This window comes from Orbicella faveolata, unplaced genomic scaffold (assembly GCF_042242905.1).
Source record: "Orbicella faveolata isolate gen_17 unplaced genomic scaffold, um_ofav_v1 contig_48, whole genome shotgun sequence".
In the NCBI taxonomy this organism is placed as follows: Eukaryota; Metazoa; Cnidaria; class Anthozoa; order Scleractinia; family Merulinidae; genus Orbicella; species Orbicella faveolata.
The window spans coordinates 3,042,061-3,050,000 of record NW_028301578.1 but is presented as its reverse complement, the minus strand read 5'-3'; the positions used below and the strand labels follow the sequence as shown (position 1 = coordinate 3,050,000).

The 7,940-nt window shown below is 39.2% G+C and overlaps 2 protein-coding genes across 3 annotated transcripts in view; one reads left to right on the top strand and one right to left on the bottom strand.

Moving 5' to 3' along the window:
• Positions 1-7,940, top strand: part of LOC149095962 (uncharacterized) — a 302,109-nt gene that overhangs the window by 50,998 nt on the left and 243,171 nt on the right. The window lies entirely within an intron of this gene.
• The window catches only part of LOC149095983 (somatostatin receptor type 2-like), a 73,628-nt gene that overhangs the window by 26,276 nt on the left and 39,412 nt on the right, over positions 1-7,940 (bottom strand). The gene's annotated exons all lie outside the window — the stretch shown is intronic.

Here is a 7,940-nt window from a genome sequence, read left to right as displayed (position 1 = left end):
GCTACAATTCTGTCCTAGAGCTAGCTTTCCACGAGGCTTATCGTAGCTCAAATAACAGCAAATAACTCTCCTGTATGCCTTTTGAAGCCAGGAAGACTAAATTCACCGTCTTTTCGTTGAATCATGAATTGTACAATTTAATTAAGAGTGCTTTTAACATGAAATTGGAGTCTAAATCAACACGAACGTACAGATATCAAAACCGCGGCGGAGAGCTAATCTATCGCTTTCTAAAGGCCTGCATCGTCCTAAATGGACTGAACAAGAGCTTCCTACATCGAGAATCGATTGAACTTCAGACAAACTAGGCCATAGTTAGCAGTAAGCGAACACTCAACATGTTGTCGTTACGTCAATTATCGCCCGGAAGCCACGCAAATAAATTTCTTCCGCGCTAGCGAATCACAGACAGTTCTGATACTTAGCTAAGCCGAGAACGCCTAAAATTGATAAAACAAGGAAATTCTACTCACGATCAGCGCTTGAACTCATGTTCTTCTCTCTCCTCGTGGCCATGTTTTGCTCGCAAATAGCAATGTCCCGGATGTACTTCAATTTTGTCGAGCGCGGAATGGCACATCCAGATTTCAACAGATTTTTTTTCTAAGTCTTTAGCTACATCAAAGTTCAAAGCAAATGACGCCAACAGCAGCTAGAAATGTCCAGTCCATTGCACGTCTAAGCCCTAAATTGATGTGGCGAAAGATTTTTGCTGTCTAAAGCAAGCACAACATTATCGCCACAGGGCAAACGGCCTTCTGTTACGGGACTAAATGTGACCCGTACAGTTTACACATGTCCTCAGGCCCGCCTCAGGTACGATAATGGACGACGCTTACTAGCAAATCGTTAGACTTGGGCCTTCATTGGACTTAATGATGTCCTCGGGCAGACTTCCTTTAGACAGCAAATACAGAACGCTAATCGGTCGCTCCTTGTCAGAGTCACCGCGCGAACTGAATTCAGACGAGTGTAGCCTGGGCTAAACTTAACGCAAATTGAAAAAGGGGGGGGGGGGGAGGGGAGGGTCGATGAATAATGAAAAAAATACCTAAATAAATGAAACATGCGGCAAGGAGTTCCTACATTTCATGCTAGGTAAGATTTACAAGCTGCTGTCATAGCGAAAGCAGAAAACAAAAACAAAGAAATGAAAAAAAAAAAAAAAAAAAAAAAAATCAAAAAACACCTGATTCAGTCTTTAACACCGTTTTCATAAATCCAGACATACATATATATACATATATATACATATATATACATATATATAGGGTAATTACCTTTTACCAATAGTGTAGGCATATGCCATAATGTAAATAAGGTAAAGTCTGCATGCGAGCCAAGTAACCCATCAGGCCGGAGCTTATCCCGGTTTCTGTAGCATGAAGCGACTAGGAGTATTTCTACTCCCCCCTGGATGGGATGCTAGTCCATCGCAGGGTTACCCCCAGCATTAAGTTCGCCGGTACCCATTTATACACCTGGGTGGAGAGAGGCACTGTGAGAGTAAAGTGTCTTGCCCAAGAACACAACACAATGTCCCCGGCCAGGGCTCGAACCCGGACCGCTCGATCCGGAGACGAGCGCACTAACCATGAGACCACCGCGCCTCCCTAAATAAAGGTACACATAATCTCCTGCTTGTCAACTTGGAAATGTAAAAACTGATTATATAAACTGATTATAAACTGATTAACAATCATTTAGCTCTTATTAACCGAGCTGGAGGTCTGTATGGGAAAATCTTTACCGAGGTCGTATGTACGAACCGAACGCAGTATGAATGCAGCACCTCCTTTATTAAAGGAGGTACTGCAGAACCTCCTTTATTAAAGCTCAGAAAAAAAACGATTACCTTTAAGATTTTTGGATCAGGTAGACTTCGTATGTAAGACTTCACAAACAGAGATTTGTTAAACTCTCAAGTTCAAGTTTTGTTCGCCGAAAGCATTTAAATTGCTTTCGATGCAAGAAAAGTTTTACAATGAGAGCTTATACTGAATTTTATTGTCGTCAAATCGCAAGAACATTATCTCTCAAATTCCCGCAATGCATTACCAACCTCGAAAGATTGATATACACACCAGTTTGTTGTTATTTTGGTCGGTCGCCGAGTGTCGAATGCCTCTGTTCAACCAGCTGATTCAACTCCTGCTCGCTTAAATTTGCAAATGGAGGCCCAGCAAAAAAAACACTTGAGCTCGCAAATGGGCGGCTCACAGGAATAATATTCCTCATCTCCGGAAGAATCATGATATTTTTCCATATTTTAGGAGAATAAAAATAGAAATTATGTTTTATAAAGTGTGGACATCGATCGGAAAAATGCCGAGAAAAAGTCCAAATAAACAAACTGACGTGAGTGCATGTGCAACCCACCGGCGAATGGATCGAGCGTATTAGCCAATCAGAACGCGCGCTTCGCTAAGGCTATGTTATAATGTGAAATTTAAAATTTGATTGTTGTCATGGCAACGTCAAAAGTGTTGGACACATAATTGGCGTATTAATTAAGAGAATGAAGGAACAGCTACTGAAAGTTTTAGTCCCTTAAAGCAAATCGTCTTTTCAAAACTTTGAAAAAACCTTATTGGGACGGGGGATCCTTGTTCGTCCGAGGATTAAGAACTCCATCACACCAAACTGCAGTCTAGTTCCAATGACTGGCATGGTGCAATTTCCCTATCAATCCCATTAAGGTAAGACTGTTAAAAAGCTGATTAAAAATGCTTGGTATGGTCCAGAAAAAAACTGTATCGAGACACACAAAAAATCAACATTATAAGTTCTCTCTATCACTATGGTCTAATTTGTTCCAAAGATAGGGCACAAAGTATCGTACGGAATATTTTGCTAGTACAGTTTGAGATTGGCTGAGTAGTCTTGGTTTCATTATTAGGACTCTCAATTGAAAATTCCTCTATGATTACATCGATACAAAGGTGTCTCTGCACGTGCGTTCTAAAATTTTTGTAGCCGCCGCTGCGAAACAACAACGTGCATTGTTATATATCCCACGTCAAACACGTTTTCCTATTGGAGGAACACGACTCACGTTGGATGGTCAAATTAAACCATGTGAACAAAACTTTACCTTCAATGTTCCCTTTGGCTTTACCCTGGGAAAATTGAGGGTCTCGGGGAAACAAAACTGTGTTTAATTTGTCTCTTGGGTCCAGTCATTTAGTGATTAACGACCAAGTTCTGCGGCTAATATCTCATTTCCTTTTAGGAATTAACCGTTGGCGTTACATATTCAGCTTGAGCAGATTATTAGACCGATCGGTGTACTGAACAGATTTAAATAACTACCAAATTGGAAGGTATAATATAAATCCGTTTTCACCAAGAGATGTCCCTTGGACGCCACTGTCTTCGTCGCTTACGGAAGCTTTAGCAATGACGACGCCGACGCCAAAGACGACGACTTGTAAATAATGGATTTATATTTTACATTCGAATTTCGTAACTGCGTAGACCTGTTCAGCGCACCTATCGGGCTAAAATCTTGCTCAGGCTAAATATGCAATAACAGCGTTCAGTTCCAAAAGAATGTACGAAAAATTAGCCGTTCGCGTTCTCCAAAATACGCAGAACTTGGTCATTTTACGCTGTTCTTTCTCAGAAGACGGCTAAGAAACTGCGCCAAGACTCAAAACGCACGTGCAGAGCCATTGCAATGCTCAACTAACCCCTATTTTTTCAGCGAAAAAATTATCTCGATTGATAAAATCCCTGCGATTCCACAGGTGTTTAAAGTTGTAATTTCTTGCCCCACGACCGAGCATGGTGGGATCTGGGTCGGGCCTCTTCTGACGTCATCGAAGGACATGGCTCAAAACAATCAAGAGACGTTTGACTGGGTTTCGAGCGCTGTGAAAACATATTTGGGGTATTTGTGCTTCATATTTTATCGAAAACGGACAGGACTTTTAAATCAAATGAAAGCACTGTATCATCTAGCAATACAATTCGGAGTCTAGCCACGATTAGCACGGCTACGATGTATATATATTTTTTTCGATTTCGAAGCGCGGGTTGCAAGTAGAGCCCGCCACACTGCCAGTCACGATCGTATCGACAATTTGCCGGTTCTTTTGGCTTGTAAAGGTTAAAACCACGGATGAAGAGTTAACTTACAATTATCGAGGAGTTATAAAAATGTCCATGAACATGCATATATTCGCTTCGTTATTACCGACTGGCCGTGTGTATACAAAGTCAATTACTGAATAGACCAATTTCGATATATCAAGATTCAGCCTAAAACAATAGACCTCAATAAGAGGCTCCGGGGAATAACTACAGAGTTTTTGGGGTGTATTCCCCGAAGCCTCGTGCTGAGGTCTATTGTTTTAGGCTGAATTTTAATATATCGAAATTGGTCTGTTTGTACGAACATAAACATTGCGAGTTATACAAATTTGCATATTTCGTTCTAGTAATTAAAAATCGTTCGACAAGATCTTGACAAAAAGGTTCAGTATGGTATAAATGAATGCATTTCTTCTTCACTGTTCTTCTGTTTTAAGATTCTTTTTTAGTACGCTAATAACCTGAGTGTTGCATTTCGGTCGAAAATAAGCTCATTCTCCTTTCAGCGCCACAATCTCCGTCCGTAAAGTCGAATCTTTATGGTTTGTTTTACTTTCCTTATATATACTTATCAATGCTTGATTTGTCATAAGCTTGCAACTGAAACAGATATATCTCTTTGCTCAAAGAACAAAACAATTGTGTATACGAAAGGGCCTTTAAGAAACTCAGCCGCATTGTTGACCTCGTGGGTGTTGCTTGCGTGTGGTTGTATGTAAAATCCAAAAATACATAGCTAGTCCAGCAGTTTGAAGCCTCACTAATCTTAATCACTTCGTTGTGGGACGTAATTGTCGTTGACTATTTGATTACAATACTCTCTATTTCAAGGGCAAAAAACGCGATGCCATTGATTTGCCGTATATTTATCTCGCCTGGTTTCCATTGTTTTGGTCTGCGAGTCTGGGGCTCGTTTTGATAGAATAGTCAGATGGCTCTCAGCTCATCCCAAATTCGTGTCTTATCCACCCTGACGATGTCGAGCTGTGCACTAGTAGCTAGAGTATAATATACTGGCCTTGAAAATCTTTAGATTTTTACAGTATCGGCGAACCCGAGATCGAAGAACTGCTCGATGGCTCCCTGTTTAGGTCCGACTTCGCACAAGTCAGCACACTTCTTTCGTTTTTTTTCTCGTTTCTGGACGAGTGCCATCGATGCAAAGGTATCGAAGAAAGAGGATACCTCTCTCCTGAGCTTGCTGCACTGCTACTCCCTCCAACAACACATCTACCTTGCATTCTGTAACGATTTCAAATCACACTATCGCATGCTCGCATACATTTTCCTCATAAGCAAAGCATTGTTAGTCCTTCGATGACGTCACAGGCCAACTCGTCCCATTCTTCGCTATTGCTCGGCCATGGGGCGTGGAAACGGCCAATTGTTAGAAACTTTGAAAAATCATAGGAAGTTAACGAAAATAGCTACAACGATAATTTTTTCGCAGCGGAGATCAGAAAAACAAAGAGATTTCTATAAGCGAAAAAAAAAGTTGGGAGTTAGTTGCACTTTAAGTTCCCCCATTACAACCTCATACGACTAAATGCTATACTGGTACTTGCCGCTACAATGACGACTTACCTACCTTTGAAGATACGAAAACGCGGCGACCAGTGAGAAAAAGAACCGCTTCCAGTCTGCATACGTACAAGTAATTCCGCTTTATCGCAATATATTACTCTTAATTTCTTCAGGCATCCAATAACAAGTGAGATCTCCAACAACCTGTTACGTTGTCTGTTAACGTAATACGTCCGTCATGATTATGTTCCTTCACAATATTTCTCTCCTATCTCCTAGCGCCACACCCCCTCACTTCTTATACAAATCTGTAATGGTTTTTCTTTGATGAAATTGCTAATTGCGAGGGCTGCCCGGGGCGATTTGTTTATTTTTTTTTCTTTGAATTTTGCAACCGACATGATTAATTTGATCGTAACGAAAGTTAGTTTCGTCAATCAATCTTTAATGACACACTCGGAGATGCCCTATGCAAAACATTATGCTTAAATACCACGCAACTCTTGTTTTCATTGTGTTCAATACTGTATTACAAAAATATTGTCATGTGAAGAAATGGAAATAAAGCTATGCGTTAAAAATGCATTGACTCACATCTGTCATTTTGGAAATTTTATAAAATTGCAAGGCCATGAATATTTCAAAAAGGGGAAATGGAAAAAGTAGAAAAACGAAAACTAGGGTAAATTTAGTCTTTAGATCTACCGCAGAAAACTTTAAAAATCATATGAAACCGGCCAACGAAACAAAACATAGTTGTTATGGCAGCATGAACATCAAATTCCTTGGCCAAATCCTTTCATTTCACACCCCCCATAATAGCAAAGGCTGCTATCGCTACAAAATAGTATCTCTCCGTCTTTTCTCTAAAGCCTGCAGACTGCGTGTTATATTTGTATTTAAAACGCTATTTTGTATTTAACACGTTGTCCCAATTGACATATTCACTCTTTCTTTTTCTTATAAGAATCTATTTCACAAGAATATCGAGGCTGAAATTTGCGAAATTCTAGGAATGTCTTAATAATAAAGCCGACGCTGGGATTTTGGAAACAATATAATTTTTTGTGTTGAAAGTTTGTAAATACAATAAAATCACGTTTTGAACTGAACCGTATAATTTTTTTCCTTTCTCTCAAAAGGCGACAAAATAGCACTAGCCGTATGTTCGTTGCTAATAACATTTCTGCAAGAAGTTATTTTCGTCATATCAGGTTTTAATGCCTGCAGGCTGGCTCCCAATCCGGGCACTAAATAAATAATTTCGAACAACTCTTTTCCTAATAATCTACAACTCTTTCTCTAATAATCTATAGCTCTAAGTTCCCTTAAACTCATTTTCGTCCACTTAAGAAAATGGGCGTGGAAAAGGTCATAAGGTTATTCATTAATATCTCAGCAAATATTTACTGGAGAATAATCTACTATATCTCATTTAAAAGAGCATAAAAAATACTCTCTAGAAAAAAAAAGCTTTCCTTCATGGAAGCTAGTAGTAATTTTTAAACAATTTAAATAAATTAAACTTCACAAAAAAAAAAGGAAAAAATGTAAAAAAAATATTTAAAAAATGTATTTCCACTCCACTGGTCAAATTTGATGCTGAAATAAATAATTTTCCTAATTTATCAGCAAACATATCCTGAAAACAGAGCGAAAAACCATCGAAACCGAAATTTTTTAGAATATTTTTTTTTTATCTGATTAAAAATCTCGCATTTCCGTCACCATGGCAACAGCCAGTTGAATATTAACTCAAATCGAGTTACGCGTCTTTTCGAAAAGTGTGTTTACTCAACAAAACGAAGCTTTTTTCCAAAGTTCCTGAGCTCTACGATCCCAAAAACGATTCAAGACACATAATTCAAGAATTATTTGAGATTGCAAACGGAAAAACGGCGGTCCGAAGGGAATTTAGTCGCATTTGAACAACATGCGTGGATTTGAGTAGCACATGGCGAAGGTTATGCAAGCTCACTTACCTAAAATTTTCGCTTCTAATTTCTTGCTAACCGTAAAATTACATTCGTATTTACTTCAAATACCTTTAGGAATGTTGTCCGCTTCCGAAAACATCTTCAGGACGTTGAAATCATGGACATCGCTCGCTCAACAAAACGCCGCCATTTTGACTTAAAATTGGGTGATTTCGCAATGTCGTCATGTAAGCCACATTGAAGCATTCCACGTGAAACTAGCCATGTGCTTAGGTAATTATCTCTAGTTTTATGTCTCCAAGTTTCAGGGGAAACGATAATAATCCGATTTTTTTATAATTTTTTTAGTCATCAATCCTGAAGCATTGAAATTTATAGAGCCGG